This window comes from Peromyscus eremicus, chromosome 7, assembly GCF_949786415.1.
Source record: "Peromyscus eremicus chromosome 7, PerEre_H2_v1, whole genome shotgun sequence".
Classification (NCBI taxonomy): Eukaryota; Metazoa; Chordata; class Mammalia; order Rodentia; family Cricetidae; genus Peromyscus; species Peromyscus eremicus.
Genome location: NC_081422.1, coordinates 21,758,322 through 21,784,385, shown reverse-complemented (window position 1 = coordinate 21,784,385; position 26,064 = coordinate 21,758,322). Strand labels below are relative to the sequence as shown.

The 26,064-nt window shown below is 40.0% G+C and overlaps 1 pseudogene; it reads right to left on the bottom strand.

Moving 5' to 3' along the window:
* Positions 1-24,915: 24,915 nt before the first annotated feature.
* LOC131914646 (olfactory receptor 10Z1-like) lies at positions 24,916-25,703 on the bottom strand (annotated as a pseudogene).
* Positions 25,704-26,064: the final 361 nt, after the last annotated feature.

The following is a 26,064-nucleotide window of genomic DNA, read 5'->3' as shown; positions in this document are numbered from 1 at the left end:
TGTAACTTCCTGCAGCATTTCTAGTCTCTGAGAATTTCGAGCTCTGTTTAATCCCAGGAGAGCTGTGGGGTTCAGTTATAAGAAAGGACCAACTGTAGGGTCAGCACCAACTCAGCTGAAGAGCCCAGGATCCTCTTAGCAGAGATTTGTAATCCAGTGGAAAAGATGAGTTTTTGTGTTCTACAAGAGAGCCAAGGCTGGTATTAGTGGAAAGGTTGGCATAAAACTAGGGATTGTTCTTCAATAAAGAAACTCACTAGACAGAAGATGGGAGAGGAAGGGAAAGAGGGAGAGATGGGAAGGGAGGAAGAAGGGGTCTACAGGGACTGCTCACAGAGCTACACAAAGAAGAGCATCCAAGTTTGGAATGCTTCTAGGGCTTTTGCACAATAACAAATGACTTACAGAAATCTCTGTGTAATTAGGACCAACACATCTGAAAGTGTTTTATTGGCTTCAAATGCAGATTTGCTCTTGTGAAGAGAAACTCAAGCCCTCTTGAACAAGAAGATGCTGTCCACACATCTACCACTAGGTCCTGTCTCTTCTCAGTATCTGGCATGGGCTCTGCCATCCCATGCTCACAAAGGACTTCTTAGGAAAGAAAGCCTTCCCTGACGGGGAAAGAACAGGATCCCTTGCTCCAGGCCACTAAGAGTGGAATTTAGCTTCTGTGTATCTCACACTTTCCCTCTGCCAAGGACAGCCTTTCGGCTTCTATTGTCCTTCAGTGCGATGAATTCTGGCTTGCAGGGGGGAAAAAAAAAAAGGACCCTCTTATCTTTTAAAACACATTTCAGCCAAGAGCACGGAGAGCTTTGAGGCTCATTTGCATAATAAACTGCCCACAATGTGAGAATTCCTGAAAGAGCACTGTAAGCGGACCTTCAGAATGAGACTTAAGTGAGTACATGACACCAATAGGGTGATTAGTATAGACAGGAACAAAGTCTCTGGGAGTGCAGCTGCATAAACAGCTTCTTCAGAGATGGAAGCCCAGGCCTGGAGACAGGCTGCAGCCTGCCAGTTATCCCTTTGCTGGCTCCTGTTTCCGCTGGGATCACAAGGCAGAAGGTGAGGGGCTGTTAGCCCTGACCTGGATTTCAGTCCTAGCTCTAGTCTAAGGGTATGTGATCACGCAGAGCTCTTCCACTCTCATTTGCAAAAGAAGGTTAAAATGCCTACTATGTGTGGATCCAAATTCTCTGTGTACTTAATAATACAAATATTATTAAAAATTACGGTCTACTTGCCATGTGCTATGCTGGTTTTTGTGCATTGAGCTTCTAATATATTTTTACAAGTCTTCACTTGATATTTTTAAAATTCAGTATTGATTTGTTTATGACAATTTTTTTAATTAAATACTCTTTTCTTGGGTTAGGCTTTGCTGTTGACCCCATGTGGTTGACTCTGGAGGGGACTGAGCTTCCTTTGTTAGCAATGCCAAGGCACAAGGAAATGGGGGCCTCTCAAAGCCTGGAGAGGTCAGATGTAGGTTCATGATGCAATCCTGAGATTTTTATCTCTAAATAAATAAACAATCTAATCAAAAGATGGCCTTTTCTTTCTGTTATAAATGACATAGAGTTAAATTTGCAATTTTAAATGCAAAAGGGTTTATTCCAAAGGGCTTTCTAGAACTTTTCTGTAAACAAAAGTAAATTTGAGGAGGAGAGTAAAAGGAGGGATTTGAAGCTGGGGGCAGGAGGGGTATAGAGGAAATGGTTCCCAAAAGTGACATGAGAGGAAATGTTGGTCTTGGAATGGTGTAGACAAACTGAGAGAGGTCCCATGAGTGTCCTGGGGAGAGGGGAATCCCATCACCAGGTGCCTGTGTCTGACCAGTAGTTGGGTTGCCAGCCAGCTCAGAGGCACCTACAGGTCCCATGGAGTGAGTCTGAGCCCAGTCTTCTGTGTGAGTCACAGTCAAGAGCTCCAGTCTAGGGGTCAGTGGACACTACAGTCTCCATCCCACAGAGAGATGAATATTCCAGCAGGACTCCTATATGCTTCGGAAAATTTTGAGACAGATGAGCAAACATCAATGTTTTAATATAGCCTGTAGAACAAGGCTATTTTCACGATCATGATTGCAAGATGCTGAAAAACACAGCATGGCTTAATCACGTTCGGTCTTAAAATGGCTGGTGGAGGCTGTGGCATTTCTAGTAGCAGTTTTTTCATTTTTACTCTTAAAACTTGTTGAGATAAATTAAAAAAAATCATTCTGTAAAACCTCAGACTTCCTTCGAGGTCTTTAAAACCCTGATCCAAGTTAATCTTCTCCAGACCCCAGGCCATACTCAGTGTGGCAAAATCAGACCCAGTCCTCTTAAAGCTGCTTGAGTTCTCAATACTTAACAGGATATAATGTATGTAATCAGTTCAATTATTTGCATAATAAATGTGCCTGTAAATTATCATTGCTGTGTGATCCCCAGTGTTCTGCTATTAATTATGTTTTTCAAAATTAAAGAAGAAAAACAAATGTGGGTTTGTCTGAAAAGCAAAGTGATTATCCCTGTCTGTCTAAATTCCATTTGGGATTGGTTGCTCTTGGCAATGCATTAAGAATTCCCAGCATACCATCAGCTTTAGGGATGGCTTAGAGAAGCTTGGGCTCTAAGCTCAGGAAAGCTTCTTGGGTATGATACATGGTGCAAGCAGGCATCCTGAGCTCTCCCCTGGACATCCCTGCTCAGAGCTCCTGGCCTTGAAAGATGAGCTGTGAGGACACTGGGGAGGGGAGGGGGCTCATGCTATACTGTTCTCTTTGCCCAGCCCACCAAGTGTATTCCCTAGAACCCTAGGCCCTATCTTGCTCTGTCCTTAGACTCCCTCCCCCTCCACAGGTCAATCCTCTCCTGCCACTTTTAGACTATCCATGGTTCTTAGAGGTTATCTGACCTAAGGTAGAAGGGAATGAATTAAAACATGTCCCTTACTATGAAAGCAATATAGAGTCATTATGTACAATAACCAAACTGAAGCAAGGCACACCATCCACAATCCCAGGCTACAGAAGAAACAATTCAAATCCTCAAGATTATTGGCACTTCTTGGTTTCCCTTGCAATGATATTTTTGTGGTCAAACATACTAGAGAGAACTGTGCTGTGAAAGCTGTAGGAAAATTATACTGTTTGATACTCACTTAGCTGTCTTCTTCTTGTTTAAGGTTTTTATTACATGAGATGTACATAGAGAGAACCATGCTCCTTGTTGGTGGCGACCCCCACCTTGTTCACCTGACTGTCCTTGCAGAAAAGAGAGGTTAGCTTAGTGGCATCTTGTCTTGCAGCAGCTACCATTTCTTCTGACCCTCACAACATAGCTAAATGTATTGTTCCATATTCACCTCCTGGCCAGAATGCCTTTCACTTAGTGTTCATCTTCTGCCTCCTTCCACAGTTCCTTGGTACAAGGATATCTCTTTGTTTCCTATACACAGCTCCATGTCCTGTTCTTCATGACACCTCTTATAATGTACAGTCAAACATATGGTCATTCTTTTGCAATTTTTATCTTCTACAAAGCATTATATTCTATGAGCAGGTGAGCAAATTTACTTTTTACTAAAATGCCAGAGTGTTTTAGAATATTACTTTAACTATGTAAAGGTGTGTTATGCTGCATTTGTTTAACTATGTAAAGATGTGTTGCATTTGTTTTACCTTGCCTACCTAAGGCACCTGATTGGTCTAATAAAAAGCTGAACAGCCAATAGCTAGGCAGTAGAGGGATAGGCAGGCTGGCAGGCAGAGAGAATAAGTAGTAGGAGGAATTCAGGCTCAAGAGGGAAGAAAAGAGACAATTAGGGGAAAAGAATGTGAGATGCCCAGGGCCAGCCAGGCAGGCAGCCGCCAGCCAGCCAAACACAGAAGAAACAGGAAAAGTGGCTGAAAAAAAGTTCTGAGACAAAACATAGATGAAGAGAACCAGGTTAAAATAAGTTATAAGAACTAATGGGACAAGCATAAAATAAGGCTGAGCATTCATAACTAACAATAAGTCTCCATGTCATGATTTGGGAGCTGGTTGGTGGCCCAAGAGAAAGCCTGCTACACTAGAGTTCCTGATATGAAAATGTCCTTACAGGTCTAGAGCAATGAAATAAATTTCATCTCAACTCTATAGAAATCTGCCCAAGCAGTGTGACAGAGGGAGGTATGTGCTAAATTTGAGAGATGTAGTACCTAATCTTGTCACAGCCTCTGACTTTGGACAGATCTTTGTGCCACTCTGGAGCCATGATCCTCACTGGCATGTGAAATAATTTAAATGCTGATGCTTATAACTGTGTGTTCCATAAATATAAAAGTTTCCCAGTTCCTGGGATTTCCAAGGTTGACACTTTATGTAAAGAAGTGGATTGGAGGTCCTTGTTTGCTGTATTCCTTCCTTTGCCTCAATGCTTTTAAGATTATTTGTTAGGGATCCTAAATTGTACAATGTTTTAGTTATGGATTTAAAAAGAATCTTAATCATCAGGGAAATGCAGATCAAAACGACTCTGAGATACCATCTTACACCCATCAAAATGGCTAATATAAAAAACACTGAAGACAGCTTATGTTGGAGAGGATGTGGAGCAAGGGGAACACTCCTACACTGTTGGTGGGAATGCAAACTTGTACAGCCACTTTGGAAATCAATATGGCGCTTTCTTAGAAAATTGGGAATCAATCTCCCTCAAGACCCAACTATACCACTCTTAGGCATATACCCAAGGAATGTTCAATCATACCACAAGGACACATGCTTAACTATGTTCATAGCAGCATTATTTGTAATAGCCAGAACCTGGAAATAACCTAGATGCCCTTCAACTAAATAATGGATAAAGAAAATGTGTTACGTATACACAATGGAGTACTACTCAGCAGAGAAAAACAATGACATCATGAGGTTTGCGGAAAAATGGATGGAACTAGAAAAAGTCATCTTGAGTGAGGTAACCCAGACTCAGAAAGACAAACATGGTATGTACTCACTCAAAAGTGGAAACTAGATGTAAAGCAAAGGATAACCAGACTGCAACTCACAACTCCAGGGAGGCTACCTAGTAAAGAGGACCCTAAGAAAGACACAGGGGTTGCCCAGAGACAGAGCAATGGATGAGATCTACATGAGCAAATTGGGGGTGAGGGTGGGTAATGGAGGGCTAAGATTGGGGGAAAGTGGGAGGTCCCAGCTGGATCAGGAATAGAGTGGTAGAACAAGGAAAGAGACACCATGATAAATAAAGACCCCATGGGAATAGGAAGAAGCAGAGTGCTAGAGAGGTCCCCAGAAATCCACAAAGATACCTCCACTATAGACTACTGGCAATGGTCAAGAGAGTGCCTGGGCTGACCCACTCTGGTGATCTGATGGCTGAACACCCTAACTGTCATGATAGAACTCTCATCCAGTGACTGGTGGAAGCAGATGCAGAGTTCCACGACCAAACCCCAGGTGGAGCTCCGGGAGTCCAATCAGCGAGAGAGAGGAGGGATTATATCAGCAAGAGATATTGAGACCATGATTGGAAAAAGCACAAGGACAAATAGCCAAACTAGCAGAAACACATAAACTGTGAACCAATAGCTGAGGAGCCCCCATGGAACTGGACCAGGCCCTCTGCATAAGTGAGACAGTTGATTAGCTTGAACTGTTTAGGAGGTCCCCAGGTAGTGGAACTGGGACCTGTCCTTGGTGCATGAGTTGGCTTTTTGGAACCTAGGATCTATGCTGAGACACTTTGCTCAGCTGTTGTGTAGGGAGGAGGGGACTTGACCTGCCTCAACTGAATCTACCAAGCTGGGCTGACTCCCCAAGGGAGACCCTGCCTTGGAGGAGGTAGGAATCAGAGGTGAATTGGGGTGAAGGCTAGGGGGTGGGAGGAGGGAGGACAGGGGAATCCGTGGCTGATATGTAAAATTCAATTAATTACAAAATAAAAATATTTATTTAAAAAAAGGAAAAAAATAAATAAAAAGAATCTTTTGAACATTACTAAAACTTAATAGAATTCTTACCCACCAGTCTGATAGTGGTTCAAATGTAGCCACCTGACTTATACATGTTCTTATTTCTTTTGAGGAATCAAAGAATGTGCCAGTGTAATCCCATGCACACAGACAATAAAACCTGTCAGGAGCTGAAGGGGGAGGTGGGTGTTGCACATGGCTGGCTATGGCTCTTCAGCTTTGTTTCTATGAGTCCTTGGTGTCTGATTAATTAGCATTCAGACTGAGGGACAAGAAGGGAGCCAGGTACTGAACATGAATAGTATCCCTACACACTTGGCCAGCGCAGAAGACTGGAGAGTCTAAGCAACAGCAGCAGGCTGTCATCAGGCATGATGAAAAACCACGTGATATCAGCCCTTGGATTCCCCTAGAGATCCCAGTTGAGCAAATAGTGACAAAATGAAGTACCCACTTGGGACAGTGCCAGACACACAACCTTATGGTTTCCTCCCCTGCCCCAACTCCAGCTGAGACTAATGGACATGCTGTAAAATTGAGACTCTTCTGCCTCTTCGTTGACAGTTGACTTCAATTTCTCAAATAAATCTTTCTGTTGGGAGAATGAGAATTCCTGATGGTCTTGATAGGTTTGCCCTTTTCATATTCTTCTCCCACTTCCTTGCCCTTGCATTATTTCAGATGTTGCCTCCAGAGCCCTCCTGCCCCCCATCACAAGAAAGCAGCTCAACAACATGGACCTCATGTGTGCTTTGGAGATGATAAGGAGAGGCCACACTGTCAGGAGAGTGGGACAGTAAGAGACTGAGGCAGTGGAGAAGTGGGTGGTAGGGAGAGGGAGGGATGGAGAGGTTAAACAAAAGCTCTGGGATGGGCTGCCAGGGATGTAGAGATAATTGCAAGGAACAGAAGTGGAGGATGGTCTACCTGAGGGTGCCACATATGTAGACTCTACTGTACGATTAGGTAGAAGCACTTTTTAAACCCAAAGCTTTTGATATTTTGGATTGAAACATACCCTAGCCACAGACACACCTAAAAGACTTCAGGAAAGCAGGAACAATCCACAAATGCACTGAGAAATGCTAGAACTCTAAGTCCTGGAGCTTCTCTGTAGGTGGAACTTGACCACTTCTGTTTTCAGTTTGATCAAGGTCACTGTCTCTGAGAATCTGTGTAATGAAATTCTAACAAGAGAAACTTCTCAGTCATTCTAAGTGCTGCACAGACATTGTGTTCACTACTAATAACCATTCTGGTCTATCCAATATGCCCCTACCCTATTCCTTCAAGGACATTATTCATGCCCTTGTCTAAGGCATACTGAGATCCATTATTTCTCACATTGCCAGGGCCATATCAATGGTGCTTATATTCCTTGTTATGTACTTGGAATTTCGTATCCCAAGAGTATGGTTACTCATCCTCTATGTCCAGGTCAGCTCCATAAAGCCATTGAATGAAAAGATCTATGAATTATTTTATAACACTGTGTAGACAAATTATCAAAATATTTAGAAATCATGTATGATCACACCATCATAGATGGGCAAGGCTATCATCATAGCTAATGGTACCCGGGAGATCCCAGTTCACATCACTAGTGCAGACCTGCATTTTGTGGTATTGTCTTGGTTTATGATAGGAATTTTTCTCTCTGAGACCTCCTGAGAAAATGTGGCCAGACCTTGCTAAGTCCTATACAAACTTCAAAAACTATAAATTAAGCTGTTTTGGAACAGGAAAATCACAGGCTCTTAGCATGAAGCCAGCATAAGGAAAGAAGGAGGAAAAGGACTTTATTGGCAGAATCATTGCCTTTATGTCTGTCTGTCTATCTGCCCATGAACTGCCATCCAGGAATCTCTACCCTCACCTAGCTGCATAGGGCTACCATGTGGTCCTGAGGGGACAAAGGTAGAGCAAGAGAAGAGTCCTCTGTACATGCTCTTTCTCCCAGTGCCTTCTGGGGGTTACATCAGAGTATGTGCTCAAAGCTGATGATAACTATGAGTAGAAAGAATCCTGAAGTCAACAATTGTATGTTGCAGTGGTTTTTATAATTTAACGCAGTTAATACAGAATGCAAACTTAGGCTGTCACCAAACACATTATCTTTCCAGCAACTGAGTCATTCTCAGATGTTGGGCCAAAAAGCTCTGGGTCCAGGGCTGTGGACTTGACTCTCGTCTGCCTTCTTGCTGTCTATAGCATGTATCTTCTCTTTCTAAAAGAAAAAGGAGAGCAAGGTTAGTACCTGGATGCCTTCTCCTGGCATTTCTTGGAAGCATTGATGCCTGCCATGACTCTTTAATGCGACTGGATGAATACCACTTGCCACAGGCCTGGCTCATCCTTGGGAGTCCATACTGAATTATCATCAAGCTCTTGCCTCCATGTAGTTAATCCAGTCACCAAGCCAAGATCTGCAGGAAAGATGGGGCTGAGCTCATCCTGCACTAGGCTGAAGAATTTCACCTTTCAGAACCAAGGCAGGATAGACAGACAGGAAAAATTATGGGGACTTGGTAGAGAACATTGGAAGGAAAGAAGGCTCCCCATCCCAGGCCTGACTTACCTGCCACGCTAACAGTTAGAAAACTTCAGACACCACCAATGAATCCAAAATTATCTATGGAAGCAGTTAATGCCTTTCTATAGACACCCCAAAGATGTCACCAGTAAGACCCATACGATGGGTTGTACAAGTCTGACAATCCAAGTTCAATGTCTGGAATACGTGCAAAGGTCAACGGAGAGAAGCAAATCCACAGAACTGTCCTCTGATCACCACAGGCACATAATGACACATTCATACCCCATCTCTCTCACACACACACACACACACTACACACACAATAAAAACTAAAAAAAGTAAAATAAAATGAAAATAAGCCAAAGACATTGCATAAATTACATATAAGCTTTAGTTTCTAGCACTGCCTTCTTCTTCCTAAACATAAATAATATCCCTTACAAGCTCACCTTACAACTTGGTTTACAAAAGGAAAGCATTTAACTTTTTACCTTGCTAGCTACATCTCTGAACAACCATCTCTCATCATAGAAGCTTCTTACAGAGGGCAGGATTAACATGGAGACCCACAACTAGGCAATGTGTGAACAATGAGAAACTACGGCACACTCAGCCCTAAATGGGATGTCTCCCCTCAAGGCTCTGAGATCTGTGCAGAAGAGAAGGCAGAAAGATTGTAAGGGCCAGAGGTGCTGGGCAACTCCACAGAAACAGCACTTAGGCACTCACAGAGACTGTGACAGCATGCACCAGAGCTGCAGGAGTGCAGACCAGACAAGACCTCAGCATGGATAGAGGAACCAGACACAAAGTCCCACAACTAATCAAGAGGCTGTTTGTAATTGACAGCTGCTAGGAGAGGGAAAATCAGTTTTCTTCAACAGAGTGACACTGATCCATCAAACACACCCTAGGCCAGGACCCATGCTCAGAAATAGTTACTAAAACAAAACAGACTCCACGCTTTTTTTATTTCTTTAATTTTTTATGGTGTGTCTGTATGCTTTGTGGTGTGTGTGAGTGAGTGTGTGTGTGTGTGTGTGTGTGTGTGTTTTGTGCTGTGTGTGTATGTTTTATGGTGTGTGTTTTGTGGTGTGTGCGTGTGTGTGTGTGTGTGTGTGTGTGTGTGTGTGTGTGTGGTGTTTTTGTTTTGTTTTTTGGTTTTTTGAGATAGGGTTTCTCTGTGTAGTTTTAGTGCCTCTCCTGGATCTCGATCTGCAGACCAGGCTGGCCTCAAACTCACACAGGTCTGTCTGGCTCTGCCTCCCTAGGGCCGGGATTAAAGGCGTGTACCATCACCTCCTGGCAGTTTTGTATTTTTTTTTAAAGAGTGAGAATGACTATGAAGTTGAGTGGTCAGTGAGAGGGTATCTGGGAGGAGCTGGGGTTGAGAAAGTATATGATCAAAATATACCATATGAAAAGTTTTTAAGGAAATAAATAAAAGGAGGGGGGTTCCTTTTTTAGCAATCTTTAGGGATGTAACTTGAGAACCATGAGAATCCTCTATGCATACCCATAATAGACACCTACTGAGGAATCTCCCTTCAGAAGCCCAGAAATCCACCCTCATGCTGTCAGGTGTGTTTCACACTCGCCCCCCAACCCCCACCCTTTAAATCATCTTTCTCTTTGTGTCTAAGAAAACCCACCTCTGCTTCATGTTGACTTACACTGAAATTCTTTTGTTGAAGCTGTGAGTTTCAGTTTCACCTGAATGGAAGGAGTCTTGTGGAAAAAGAGAAATCTTCATGTTGCTGCAGGGGACAAAGTCCAGCTATGTCTCTGCCCCCATCACAGTCATGAGTCACTCTTCATGACGGTGCATCTTTTTCCAGAAGTGTAACAAATATTCCCTCATTGTGGTGTTTGAACCCAGGATGGGTTGTTGGCAAAGCAGTTTGCTGCTAGACTGGGACTCTCCCCTTGCCCTGTGCTCACAGAAACCAGTCCCCAGAGCACACCCCAGATATTAAAGCTACCACTGATGAGTTCATGATCAAAGGCTCTAAGGGAGGAATATGGTTCTTCTGCATTTTGTTGCCTCCCAGTGTACTCTGTAGATAAAGACAGTTGCAAAGGGAAATGGGGTTAACTAGAGGAAGTGGAGACAAAGGAGCATTAGTCTTTATCATGAAAATGATACAAAAGCTAGATTGCTAGTTTTATTTATTGCTTTTTTTAGTACTAGACATTAAACCTGGGGTTTCATGCATGCTTGGCAAGTCCTAAATTCTTAGCACGATTTTTGTTACATTTATTTGTGATGGAAATTCATCTTAGTGGAAACTGCTGTGTGTCATACTATATACTTCACTCATCTGTGAGGAAATTTTACTCACATTTCCTAGTTTTATTCTTTGAAGATGCCACATATATTTGCAATACACCTTGATTATATCCAATTCCTATTCCCTCTCTCCTATTTCTTAGGGATCCTCTCCCCATTACACATTCCTCATTACTTCAACTTTGTGTTTCCTTGTTTTCCTAACACAGTGAATCCAATTAGTGCTTCCCATATGTGTATAGATATGTGGTAATGCACTGGGGCATGGGATACCAATCGATGGCCATGCCACAAAGAAAAGTGTCTCCTCTTTCTAACAGCCATCAACTGCCAATAGCTCCTCAGCTAGAGATGGGGCTCAGAAGCTGCTCTGCCCTCCATGCTGGGATTTGTAACTGGCCTGATCTTGTGCAGGTCTTATACATGTAAACACAACTACTGTGAGTTCATGTGTGAAACAGCCATGTCATGCCTGAAGAACAGTATTTTATAGCATTCTTCTTCGTCATCCAGCTTTACATTGCATTGTCTCCATGGGTGAGCACTCACTCAAAGCTCTACCAGTTGTGAGCCTCTGTCTTAACCACTGCTCACTTCAAAGAAGCTTCTCTGACCAATGTTAAATCTATGGATAGAGACATAAATATTTATAAGGCGTTTGACAACATGACTATTAAGCAAAGCAGTATCAATGGGTTCTCCCCTTGGGCCTGACTTCCCTAGTCACGGTTTCTGATCATGTTTACAGTACTAAGCATGACTTTCCTCTTGGAGAGCATCCTTCAAGTCTAATTAAGAGAGGATTGGTTGACACTCATCCCCCTCAGGAGTCATGCCCACTATTGCACAGTGAGAACCCAGGCAGATCTATAGTGTGGCAGGCAGGGAGCAGTGCTTGATAAGACAGTTGATGTCTTTTCCCACAGCAGCCTGAATAGCACCTCCAGCAGAATGAAAGCTAGACAGCAGGGAGAGTGTTTCCTAATCAGTTCAAGATTGCTTTCTCCATGGCCTGCAATCAATGGATATCATGTCTTTAGCACTAGGCTCTTACTGTCTAGTTATGGAGGAAAACCAAGAACAGTGGAATAGTTTGTATTGTTTGGGGTGCCTCTAGGGTCTCCCTGATCAATAACTCATAGGGAGGTAGCAGTGTATTTGACACTTAGGTTTTCATTTAATAACACGTGTCTTCTTTGAGCAACATTGTTCACCTATGCAGGGCACCTCTTTTTATAGAATACATGTTTTTAATTAGCTTACAAACTAATGAGGCTTCGTACAGCTTCTACTTATATTCTTAGTTTTGGCTAAGCCAGACCCCTCTATCTTTTTCCTCATGCATTCCCTTCTCCCTGATTAGACATTTAGCTCCCCATATTTCCCAGCCCCATTATTTCATTTCACATGTGTTATAATTCTTGATATAATTCCATATTTTTAACTTGGGTTCCCATGCAGCTTCTTCAGGCACACTTCATTTTGGTTAATGCTTCCCCATCCCCATCACTCTGTACCTTTCTGCTCCCAGTATCTTCACTATCTCCTTTCTTTTAAACTATTTTCTACTATCCTCCCTCCCTATGTCCATCATGTGACCAATTTCTGGTTTCCTGGCTTCCACATATGCTCCAGGTTAAACACATGCAGCACAAACAAATGCAACACATCTTTACATAGTTAAAGTCATATTCTACAATGTATATGTTTAAGTAAAACACTCCCATATTACCACATACATCCAATTACACATACATATATACCCACTCCCCTCCAAATAGGAAAGGGTAGTATCTAGTTGATTTCCCACAGATAATTACAGAAATAAGCCTAGTTTATAAGAGTTGATCAATACAGACATCATCTCTTATCAGTGGTCATAAAGACAAGTCTCTAGGGTCTGGGAAAGGATAGACAGTAATAAGACAAAAATGTGGGGAGCCAACCACTTGGTATCGTCTAATCAGTTTGAGGTGTCATCCCTGGGGAAGTCTGACTCTCCTCTCAACAGTCACTAATTGCCTGCCGCTCTTCATCTAGGGGAGCAGACTATGATAACAGTGGATTGGAGATGATCAAAGTATATTGTATGCATGCATGAAATGCCATAATGAAACCCATAATTTCATAAGATTAATAAATTGTAAATTTTTTTTAGAAAGCATTATGAGAAAAAGGGAGGGAACTGGGTTCACCATGATACAAATGTATGAACTTAATGAAAAAGAAAACAAAGTACATCACACCAAGAATGGTCATTTCTAGTGGGTGTTAAAGCTCAGTTATTCCTCTCCTTCCAGAGTTCTACTTCAGCTCTGAACAAAATCTTGTTTTAGTGGGAATATTTTTTTCTATTACACTGCTTTCTTTTAACATGCTGTAAAATTGTTTTTGTGTCATTAATAGTGTTCTTGTAGCTATTTTACCAAATGCATTATTTGTGCTTTGCCAAAGACTTTGATTGTCCCCATGCCAATCAGTGTCCAGCCTAATACTATTTCTATACCTGTGCATGGATATCACATCATTTAAATGGGGTGGGATTGGGGTTGATTGGTTGATTACATTGCTGAGCACCCATGTGATGTATCATGTATCTTTATGATCTATTTTCAAAACTTCCCACACCTCAAAGGGATTGTATCTATCTTACAACATCAATGAAAACATTTAACTTGATGTCAATCCAAGAAAGAATCCATGAAGTGGATTACTGATAGAAGTGGAAAAATATAAATTACCACTGCAGCTAGGACTAACAGTATTCCTGTGATTAAGATGCAAAGATATGTAAACTATAGACATAAGAATGGGTTTTTTTCTCATTCCATTCATAGTTTGATCTGAAAAGAGAACATTTCCCTGTTAGGACATGTGCTCCCTTTTCCACTAGTCCATATCAGCAGTAAAAGAGAAATTTGGCTTTTCCACAGCTAATATGGAAAACTAAAATCAAGTATATGAAAATTACTAATTATATGAATATATATATATGAATTAACTTTATACATTCATCTACATGACATTAGAAACTCAAAGGGGTTGGTAGTTAAAATACCAGCTTCCAATGTTAAGAATAACTTGACAAATAATTAGGAATATATTCCTAGCAGTATTCTCACAATGTGTGGCAAGGAGACCAAAAAATTGTTCTTTAAGGGCAAGTCTTCAAGTGATGCCTCATTATTACTTTATATGTCATCCCATTTAGTTATTAAGATTATCATGAGAGGCAGTCATATTCCTTTGTACAGAAAAGCAACCCGAGATTCTTTTTATCTCAGTGTTGCCTTTTTCTTTTTTAATCACCCTCCCCCTGTTTAGTAAATTCTGTTTATTTGGACTGGGGATATATCTCCATTTGATTAACACAAATAAGACCCCTAAGGAAAATTTATGTAATAAATTGGGGGCTGATTCTACCTCACTAATTATGCACTTACTCTGTCTTTTGAACTGCTTTCATTCTTTATTCACTAACTCACTACAGACACCCAACATTTGCCATTCACTGAGGTAACTTTTGATCTGAAAAAATCTAAAGCATCTGGCAGGATGCTGTAGGCCATGTAACAGAAAATCTCATATGTGAGTGGGTCCCAAGGAGTATTCAAGAAGAAATAATTTAGGAGAGACCGATGAGTCTTCCATCTGTAGTTTCCTGGGAACATCAATTACTGCTCACAGACACCTTTAGGCTCCTGTAGGAAGACAGTCCTCATTGTTACTCCTGGTGCTTCTTCCCAAGATCACTTCTGTTCTTGTCTTGACAAGATCTCAATTTGCGCTAATGTTAATTCTTCATGAATAGGGCCATTTCGAAGCTTAGTCCAGCTCCATGTCATTGAGGATGTCTGACCCTACTATAAATCCACATTTTCTTCTCAGTACTTTTTTAAAAAAAATTAATGATTTCAATATGAATGCATTATTTTAAAAATGCCCTTCTGATGTCTTTCTCAATATTTTCTCATGTAGATCAATTCTATATATCACAAAGCTTTTATGTATCCATTATAAATATGGCATAATTAAATACCAAACTAAATTATCTCTGTTAAAATAACTATTGTTGAATAACATTAGAAAATGCAATGGAGTAATACCCTTTAAAATTTCACCTTTTCACAAGCTCAATAATTCTGGCTAAAATAATTAGTTACATATTTAGGATTCTGAAGATTTAAAGACTTATAGAAGCCTTGGTGCATAAATATAAGAAAATGACTGGATTCCCACAGAAACAACATACTGCACAGTATTTTAACTTTCTGTATATGTTTTTTCCTCATCAAGAGAGCTCAGTGTCAGTCTTGAAGAATAGACTGAATTTTTGTTACAAAACCAACCAGGCCTGGAGATTCAGTTCAATAAAAACCTTTGCCCAGCATTTCCTGAGTTTCCAGTCCCAGTGTTTCCAAAACAGAGTCAGAGATTGTTGTCTTTTAAAGCTCATTTCAAATCCAAAGCTTAAATAAAGGCCAACTCACCCAGATACCAAAACCAGATAACAACCGGAAGAAAAAAAAAGATGGACTGCAGGGAACCATGGAATTGGCTTGGCCTGGCTTGGCTGCCTTGAGAGACACATGTCATGGGTATTTCAGGTTGGAGTCTGTTGTTTCTGGGTCATAATGTGCGTACCAGTTTCTGAGAGACTGAGGCACACCCTCAGGCAGTGAAGTAGTCAAGGAAGCATGAAGGCTTGACAGGACAATTGGTCTTAGACATTAATCTTGTGTACTCTGTATGGCTTGCAAGCTTCACTGTATCCTGTCAACTCCAACTATATTGATCCTGGGAATTGCCATTATATTCTGTTTCTGATAAAGGTATAAAAAGTCTGATTGCTCTAAATAAAATTGTCACAGCCTCAGTCTCGCTGTAGCTCGTCCAACACAGCCATATCAGATGACCCTGCCCTGATAAGTAAGCCTGGGCACTTACAATACACCCATGCTCCTGATGAAAAAAGCATGCAAGACTTTTTAAAACATTAGCAAACCAAATTCAGTAACAGAGTAAAAAGAATATATATCGTGATTAGACTGGTTTCATTCTGGGGGTGCAAGGAAGGGTCAACATTTGCAAAACAATAAATTTAATGCAGAACATAAATAGACTCAGGAACAGAAATTATATGAACAATAGAAATTATATGAACAATAGACACAGAAAGACCTTTGTCAAAGTTCACTATTCCTTCATAAGAAAAAGTCCAAAAAAGCTACTAGTAGAAAAAAAGTCTCAACATCGTAATGGCTATCTAACAAACTTATAACAAAAGGGATCCTAAAGGTGGAAAAAATAAAAGAGTAGCTATAAAATCATGAACAAGATCATTGTTTCTTGCTCCAATTTTATTCAAGAATCTTAGTACAGTTGAGATTGTGGCCAGAAGAAGAAAGCAATCAAATAAATACATATAAAAAAGAAATAAGTCTGTAGTCTTTATAGATGGTATTGTATTGTACTTAAAAAATTTCAAAATTCCAGTGTGTCTATGACTCTTTTGCTTGCTCTTGGGACTCTTTTCCTCCTATTTGGTAGCCTTATCCAGGCTCAGTAAGAGGGCATTTGCCTTATTGTATCTTGTTTTGTCTTGTTTGGTTGCTGTCTCTGGGAGGCCTGCTCTTTTCTGAAGTGAAACAGAGGAGAAGTGGATCTGGGGGAGTAGGGAGTGCTTGGAGGAGTGGAGGGAGGGAAAATTGTGGTCAGGATGTATTGTATGAAAGAAGAATCTATTTTCAATAAAAATTTCAAAATTCCATAAAAAATCTATTAATTATGACAAAGCCCTTCAACAGAGTATCATAATGTAAAACTAACACAACAATCAATATATTTTCTGTATGCCAATGACAAAGTTATTTCAAAAACAAGGAAAATAATAGCCATTTATAATAGCTTAAAATATACCTAGGAATAAACCAAGGCAGAAAAGATCTCTACACTGAAAATTTTAAGGTATTAACAAAAGAAATTTAAGTGCAGATGGAAAGAACTATGATTATGGGCTTCCAGGATTAGTTTTGTTGAAAATGGTGATGTTACTTAAAGTAATCAACAGATTCATTGCAATGTCCATCAATATTACAATGACTTTCTATATAGAATTAGTAAACACAAACCTAAAATTCATATGAAAGCATAGGAGACTGACTAGGCAAAGCAATCCCAGGCAGAAAGATTAACACTGAAGGTATCAGCATAAGTACTTTCAAATAACACCTCAGACCCACGGAGCAAAAACTATTAAATGGCATTGACATGAAAATAAACACATAGAGCAACAGCATAAAATTGAGGGCCTAAGAGTAAAGCCACACAGCTACCTAATTTCTCAAAAAGGCACCACAATCATTCATTGGAGAAAAGATAGCCTACTTAATAAATAGTACTGGAAAACTGGATATCCACATATAAAGAATGAAACTGGATCCCATTACCTCAAACAATACGAAAGTCAGTGGAAAATGGATCAAAGATGTTTGTGTAAGCCCCAAAACTCTTCAACTACTTGGGAAAATAGCAAGATGCAGGCATAGGCATAGGCTTTCTGAAGCACCTCCAATACTCCAGAAAGTAGTAAGAGAAATTGATACATGAGATTGCATAAAATTAAAAGTCTTCTTATAGCAAAGGAAAGTATCATCAGATTGGAGATTGAACAGAGCAAAATAATTTCTAATTAAGCATCAGAGTGAATTTATAGACAGCATTTATAAAGAATTCAAAAAATAAACATTAAAAGTTATAAGTTTTGTCTAATGTTTGTTCTTTGAAGGATAAGGCTTTCTATTTTCCCACACTGGTCTAAGACTTTGGGACTCAAATAATTTCCTCACTTCATACTTGCAATTAGCTAGAAGTACAAGTGCAGGCTACCCTGCCTTCTTACAACAAAAGTATCTTTTTCCCTTTTCAGACCAGGTCTCACTATGTGTCTCAGGCTGGCTTCAGTCTTGTGATCCTTCTGCCCCAGTCTCCAAATGCTGAGGTCATAGGTATGTCTCTGTGTGTGTCACCACCTGGTTTAAACTCAGATAGCCTTTGGAACTGCACCATTGGATGTTGAAGGACTATCCTAGCATGCATACAGAACTCATGAGCAATTACTAGGGCCTTTATTGGTTCTCTGTGCATAAATAAACACCTGTATAATCAGCTGGCAATCTAACTGATGAACACAACAAAAAATGTAGACTGTATAAAGTAAATTCAGGAAATTTTCTGCACAAATATTTACATCAATGGACCAACCCCCAAGCCCTGGTGGGGGGGGGAATATGATTTTCAAAGTTCAGACATTTTATTGAATAGATTGGATAATTTTCAAAAAACAGAATATGCAAAACAACAATAATAATAATTCACTGATACACAGAAAAGAACAATTGGAAAGAGATCCTGAGGACACCCAGATACTGGACACACATATTACAGGGATTTTAGATAAGCTCAATTATCATATTTAAATAACACAAGGAAAAAATACAACTTATCCAGACCAATATTGATAAGTAAATTGGAGGTTTGAAAATAAGCAAGTAGAAATTCTAAAACTGAAGAGTAAAATGACTATTTGGAACATCCACTAGAAGTACTTAATAGTATATTCAAGCATGCAAGGAAAAGAACTGGGGGTTTAAGAAGTGGATTAAGTTTTATTTACCAGCCTGCAGAAAGAAGATAAACAGGAAAGAATTAAGAGAAATGAACAGAGCCTTAGGGAACTGGTCGACCCTTCAAGTGCTCCAACATGTATCTATGGCTGTCATGAAGGAAAGGAAATAATAAGTGGAAATAAGAAGTACTTGATCATTTTTTTTTTAAGTTTGATGAAAAGCAGTTACATCAAAGGTCCTCAAGAAAAAGAGAATGTTATCTTGAAATGATCCACAGTGTGCAAAAGTACTTTATAATCACATCACCAAAAAAAAAATAATAATAATGAAAGAGCTGAGGAGATGACTTAAGGGGTAAATATTTCCTGTCCAAGGATGAAGACTGAGTTCAGATCCCCAGCACCCACATAAATACCTGGCCGTACCAGTGAGTGCAACCCAAGCACTGGCCAGGGTAGAGACTGGCAGAGCACCAGGCCTTGCTGATCACCACCTCACTGAAAAGGAGCTAGCTCCAGGTTTAGTGAGAAAAGCTATTTCCAGGTAGCAAGAGAAAGAGTTTGAGAGGAGGAATTGAACACTGATACATTTGCAAACTGTGCCAGCTACTTTTGTGTTAACTTGTCATAAGCTGGGGTCATTTAGGAAAAGTGAGCCTTGAGGGAGAAAATGTTCCCACCAGCCTGGCCTCTAGGCAAACTTGTCAGGCGTTTTCCTGAGTAATGAATGATGTAGGAGAGACAAGCTCACTGTGGGTGATGCCAGGCCTCGGCAGATGGTCCTGAATGGTACAGGAAAGCAAGCTGAACAAGCTATGGAGAATAAGTCAGGAAGTAGTATTCCTGCACGGCTTCTGTTCTGGGTCCTGCCTGTGACTTTACTCAGTGATGGACTGTAATCTATGAGGTGAAATGAACTTCTTCCTCCCCAAGTTGATTTTGATCATGGTGTTTTATCACAGCAATAGAAACTCCAACTAGAATACATATACTACATATAAACACAGGCACGGAGACAAATGGAGAATTGTAAAAACAGCGAAAGAGAAGCTGCTCACCATGCCAAAGGGGTCTTCAGCAGCTGTAAAGAATAACTGATCCACAGAAACTGTGGAGGCCCTAAGACAATGTGGAAATAATACAACAAACCAGCCAAGACTTGTTAATGGAGAATTCTATACTCAGTGTATTTCACAAAATCCAACACATTTCCTTGATGCAAACACTCAATAAACTAGGAATAACAGATTTTGGAGTTCATCCGTTTACTTATTATGGGATATGTTCTGAGGACTGTATCATCAGGCAATTTTCCCTTTGTGCAGTGTGGTGGAGTAAACTTGCATAAATTAAGACAGCTGCAGTACCCCTCAGCAATATGATTGTTATTTTGTGAATGATTGTATGCATTAATCACTTAAATCTTTAAAGCTTTTGAAATAATACTGTTCACTAAGGTCACACAGTTACATAGTGGCACAGCATAGATAATATAGATCTATTTTTTTAGACAAGTGACATCTGAACTACACTTTAAATTTAGAAAAGGACTTCACACGCAACATCTTACTTTAACCTCACAAAAACCCCACAGGCAGACAAATGAACAAAAGAACCACTTCCACTTTCTTTATGAGACAGCCAAGAATTAAGGATCTTAAAGTCACTTTTCCAAGATGTTCAGTTGGTTAAGTTACAGGATACGATATGAACCCAGTTCTAATCCTGATGCTAGAGCCATGCTTCTCTTATAGGCTAAGTCATATTTTCTCCTAAACATACCCAGAAATCACAGCTCTTTGCAGTTGCCACCTAGGTAATCTATACACGGAACAGGATACGGTTACTCTGCTCTGTATGAACCATGGAATCACAAAACCCTCTACACCCATCTACAGTTTTAAGCATAGGAGAATCTGCTTTATCATTAGAGGCTCTATGAGAGCCTTGGTCCCTCTTGGAGATGTAAAAAACAAGCTTGCCTCCTGAAGTGCCTTTTTCATGGAGTGGGGCCCCCGTGGGTCAGAGGGAACAACCAGAAGGCTACAACCTAACTTAGATACGTGCTTTTGTGTCTGTCTCTCTACTTTCTATCTTACAATCCTAAGCATATGAGCAAAGGACCCAGTAAAAATTCAAATAAGGCAGAGATAGATCTGGGCATGGGAAAAATAACAGAATTATCCTAATGGCTCATGAATAAAATAGAACCATGGGAGGTTATTCCTCCTGAATTCATTTTCTTAAGTGTTACAGAGCATCTTCTCAATGCCTTGGCCTCCACCTCATAGTTTACCTGATAGCTTCTCCTTCGAAAGAGAGAGAGGGTCACTGAGTGCTCTTATAATTACGTCCCATAAGGAGCCTACATTTTTCAGAAATCAACTTGCCAACAATGTTGAAGAACTTGAAACACAGTATCTGCTCTGGAAGTTGTAGCTTAATTATGATTATTTCCATTTGGGCTTGAGATAATGACTTGGAAAATGCAAAGAGTCTCTTGCTTTTTATATCTTAGGCCACCACTGTTCTAAAATTAGAAATATTAAGCAGTGTGTTCCACATTTTCAAATCCAACCCAGGTAAACAAACCATATATATATGTTTTATTAACATATATATTAACTTGGAGTCGTGGCAGTGCCCAAAGCACACAAGTTTCACAATGCATCATGGGCCTGAACCTTTCTGCTTGCAAAACTGTTGCCCTGTTTTATTTGTTTGCTTGTTTGTTTTGAGACATCATATCACTATATAGCTCTGGGTAGCCTAAAATTCACTATGTAGATGAGACTGGTTTTGATCTCACAAAAAATTGACCTGTCTCTACCTCTGGAGTGCTGAGATTAACAATGGACTCTACCATGGCTGGCCAAGTACCATTTTGGAAAAGGCATGCATTCACAGAGCCTAGTCAGCCTGAAGATCCAGGTGTGGGCATACTGCTTAAAGGGTCACATCTTGCATATGCAGGAAAATTGAGATTTTTAGGTCCTGTCCATGTCACTTAGCAGGGATGTATCTTGTTCAGGAAGAAGGCTGGGACTCAGCATTTATTAGTTCCAAACTAAGGCATCAATACAACTTCTATGCACTCTTGAAATTTAGCACTTACTATTACTCGGAGTGAGTGTTTCATCCTTATTTTCTATGTGAGGGAACTGGGGCTTACAGGGGTTAGAATTCTTGCATCAATTTCCCAAGCTAATAGCTGACAAAACCAAATTCTGATTAACTGACTGATGTCAAAATTTCTTAATCAGATCATCCGTCAACCTAATGTCTCATAGCCCCAAATTCTCTCACTGGTGATTTAGGAAAACTAACTGTGAGAAGTGCCAAAAGCAGCTGTCTTACACGTGAATGGTGTTTCCGCTTTCCCACAGCAATAGACGTAAAACCAAGGAGGTGGGGAGTATTTGCAACAAAATTACTAGACAAACGTAAGGACTCATTATTTAAGCACTTACATATTATATTCTTACTAGTTTCAGAAAGTGCAGAACTCAATCTTAAAAATATACAGAACCAAATAAGACTGAGTAAAATATAGAATAAGTTGATAAGAAAAGAAATGGAGACCAATGAAGGAAATAAGAAATAGGGAGGTGGGGGTGGCATTAAAAGGAAAAACAAAACAAAACAAAACTAAACTGAACTAAACTAAACAAACCATAGTCTGAGACTCATGGAGTTGCTCTGTGGGGTGACAGTGCTGTTGTGAACACACTGTGTGCTGGTCCCTAGGCTGTGTCTTTGTTTTGCTGAGGAGAAGTACAACCACTCCTAAGACACTTTTCAGAGATCTCTTCATGATAATCTTTATCAAAGTCACCAGGTGCTGTCGTCATCTGCAATTATGTGAAAAGAGGTAGGCAATAAATGGCTCAGTTCTTTTAATTATTTCTTATCATAAGCCAAATCATAAAAGACAACGCTGTAAGAGTGTCAAGTGAGGCATCATGGGTGTAAGATTTCTGGAAAGCTTTTCTGTTTATGATTGATATACAACTTAAGGCCTTTCTTAATTTGCTATTCAGTGCTAAGATTGTATTGACCACCAACAAATAACCTCTAGTGTTTGTACCTTCTTCAGTGTTCCAATGTGGGTTCAACAGGGACAGGTACACAGGTGTAAAGAAAATCCTGTTTGGGAGAAGTGATGGATCTGCTGAGAATATGTACTACAAGCTAACTTGTGGCTGCTTGGGCATAAGGTGAGGTAGGACCCAAAGACAAGTCCACAATTAGATTCCATAAATCATTAAGTGTTGTTAGTTTCTCATTTTACTCTTTACTCTTTGGGGGGCCCACCACTCAGCTCCCAAATAAATACATGGAGACATATTCTTACTTATGAATGCCTGGCCTTAGCTCTGCTTGTGTCTAGCCAACTTTTCTTAAATTACTTCATCTACCTTTGGCCTCTGGGCTTTTATCTTTCTGTTCTATATGCTTTTCTTTACTCCTTACTCTGTGGCTTGCTATATAGCTAGATGGCTGGTCCCTGATGTCCTCTCTTCTTCTTTTCTCGCTTCCCATCTCTCTTCCCAGATTTCTTCTCCTATGTATTCTCTCTGCCTGCCAGTCCTACCTATCTTTTCTCCTGCCTACCCACTGGCTGTTTAGCTCTTTATTAGACTAAGAAGGTGTTTTAGACAGGTAAAGTAACACAGCTCCACAGAGTTAAACAAATGCAACATAAAAGAATACAACATATCTTTGCATTATTAAACAAATATTCTATAGCATAAAAGAATGTAACACATCTTTAACTAATATTCCACAGCAACTAAGGTTCTTCCATCAAGGAATATGGTCTTACCATCGAGTTCAGGAGGGCAACCAAGGGCATTGGCAATAGGTATAATGTTTGGGGGATCTATGGAATCTACTGTCCAACAACTCTAATAGAGGTACCCTAGTCCAGATACTGGGCTTTTTGTTAGTCTGTGGTATCTAGTAGGGGCAATTTTGGCTTGAAAATAGGACAACTCAATTTAACTTCCTTTTATATATGTGCATGCATATATTTTATTAAGCATCTGAAGTAGTTGGTTTCCAGATGACTTTCTCCAAACCTCTTTAATGTTTATTAACCCCCCATTGTATTCCCTCCTCTACATTGCTCCATTTAAGTCCTCTCTTTCTTAATCCCTTTAACCCTTTGTCTGACTGTGTCCCGTCTTCCCTCTATTGAAATGCTCCCATGTTCCCTTATTAATTTCCTGATTTCTACAGGTATTACAAATGGAACACACATCAGAATAGTCAAACCTAACATCCAAAATTGAGATAAAACACATAGCTTGTGTTTTTCTAGGTCTGGATTACTTCACTGAGAATGAGTCTTCTAGCTCCATCCATTCATCTGTGAATATCATATTTTCATTTTCTTATTAGCTGAACTCTAGTCTATTGTGTAAATGTAAAAACATTATTATTATCCGTTCATAAGTTGATGGACATCTATGCTATTCTCATTTCCTGGATTTTAATAGACCAGCCACGAATATGACTGAGCAACTATCTCTATAATTGAACACAGAATGCTTTGAGAATATGTGCAAGAATGGCAGAGCTGCATTATATGGCAGATCTATTTCTAGTAATTCAAAGAATCTCCACAATATTCCGAAAACATTGTGTATCCTTTAGTATTTTAATAGAATATTGTAGTTATCCATTAGGCCCATTTGATTTGTAATATCCTTTGGCTTCTGGGTTTCTTTGTTTAATTTTTTTTCTTTTCTTCCAAAATGATCTGTCTATTGGTGAGAATGGATTATGAAAATCATCACTATCACTGTGTTGGGTTCAATCTTTGTATCTAATAGTGTTTATTTTATGAAACTGGGAACTCCTCTGTTTGGTGCATATATGTTTAGGATTCTAATATCCTGTTGATAGATATTTTTCCTTTAATGAATGTAAAATTTCCTTCCCTATCCCTCTAGTAGGGACTTTTATTTGAAATCTATTTTGCCAGATATTTGAATAGCCATTCTTGCTTTTTCCATAGTTCCATTTGATTGGAATACCCTTTTCATCCTTTTTACCACAACATGGTTTCTATTGTTGATAATGAGGTCTGTTTTTTTGATGGACATGTTTTCTTTTTCTTTTCTTTTTTTTTATTTTAATTTTTTGTAATTTTCTACTCACTATCCCCCTCCCTCCCCATCTCTCCCTCTTCTGTTTCTCCACCTACATCCCTAGCCTTCTCATTTCTTCCCTAACTTCTTCTCTTTTCTTTTTTCTCATTAATATAATAATTCTTTTCCACCAAAGCAACTACAGTCATGAAAATAGTGTTCCAAAGCATTCTGATATGTCTACTACATGTATACATGTTTTAAAACCGTGATCTATTTGCTGTAGGAAAGTGGTGAGACCAGGACACTTTAGGCAGTTAGATAACACTTTAATTGCTTTGTATATTAAATAATGGTCTTTTTATGGAAATATCCAATTTCCCACTTTGGTTGTCACTGCTCAATAGTTGTTCTTAAGTGTTCAGGGCCTTTTTACTTGCCAGGCAAGGCAAAATTTTGTTGACACTATGTAGTACCTTCCTCAGGGCTGTCTGCATTTCTTTGTTTCTTAGGCTATAAACAATGGGGTTGAGCAGAGGTGTCAGTACTGTATATGTGACAGCCATCAGCATGTCCTCACGGAAGGAGTCACTGTTCTTGGGTATCAAGTAGACAAAGCAAGCAAATCCATAGTGCATAGACACAACTGTGAGGTGGGAGGAGCACGTTGAGAAGGCCTTATACCTCCCCTGTGCAGAAGGCATTTTTACAACTAGGGATACTATGAAGACATAGGAAATCATGATTAAAACAAAACTGCCCACCAGAACAAATGTAGAGAGCATAAAAATAATCATAGCCGGGCGGTGGTGGCGCACGCCTTTAATCCCAGCACTCGGGAGGCAGAGCCAGGCGGATCTCTGTGAGTTCGAGGCCAGCCTGGACTACCAAGTGAGTCCCAGGGAAGGCACAAAGCTACACAGAGAAATCCTGTCTCGAAAAACAAAAACAAAAACAAAACAAATAATCATGGCATGATGAACAGTGTAGTCACAAGCAAGATGGACCAAGGGTGAAATATCACAGAAAAAGTGCTGGATATTGTTGGAATCACAGAAAGACAAGTTGAATATGGTGAAGGTAATGCCAAAAGAACAGAGGAACCCAACCACACAAGTAGCTACCACAAGCTGAACACAGACCTTACAGATGGCATCAGTGCAGAAGCTCCTCACAATCATCTCAGTGTCTTGACCTCAAGCACATATTCACCCCTGGAGAAAAATCATTGCCACCTGGAGGATGGGCAATCACACCACAGTGACCATGTTCCTTCTATGGGGATTTTCTAGCTTCCCAGAACTGCAGAATCTGCTCTTTGTTGTGATTCTCCTCTCCCATATGACCATCCTCCTAGCAAATGCATCCATCATGGTGGCTATCAAGCTCAACCACAACCTTCACACCCCCATGTACTTTCTCCTCTTTGCCCTGTCCTTCTCAGAAACCTGCACCACTATGGTGATCCTACCGCGAATGTTAGTGGATTTGTTATCAAAGAGAAAGGCCATTTCTCTCCCTGAGTATGCCACACAAATGTTT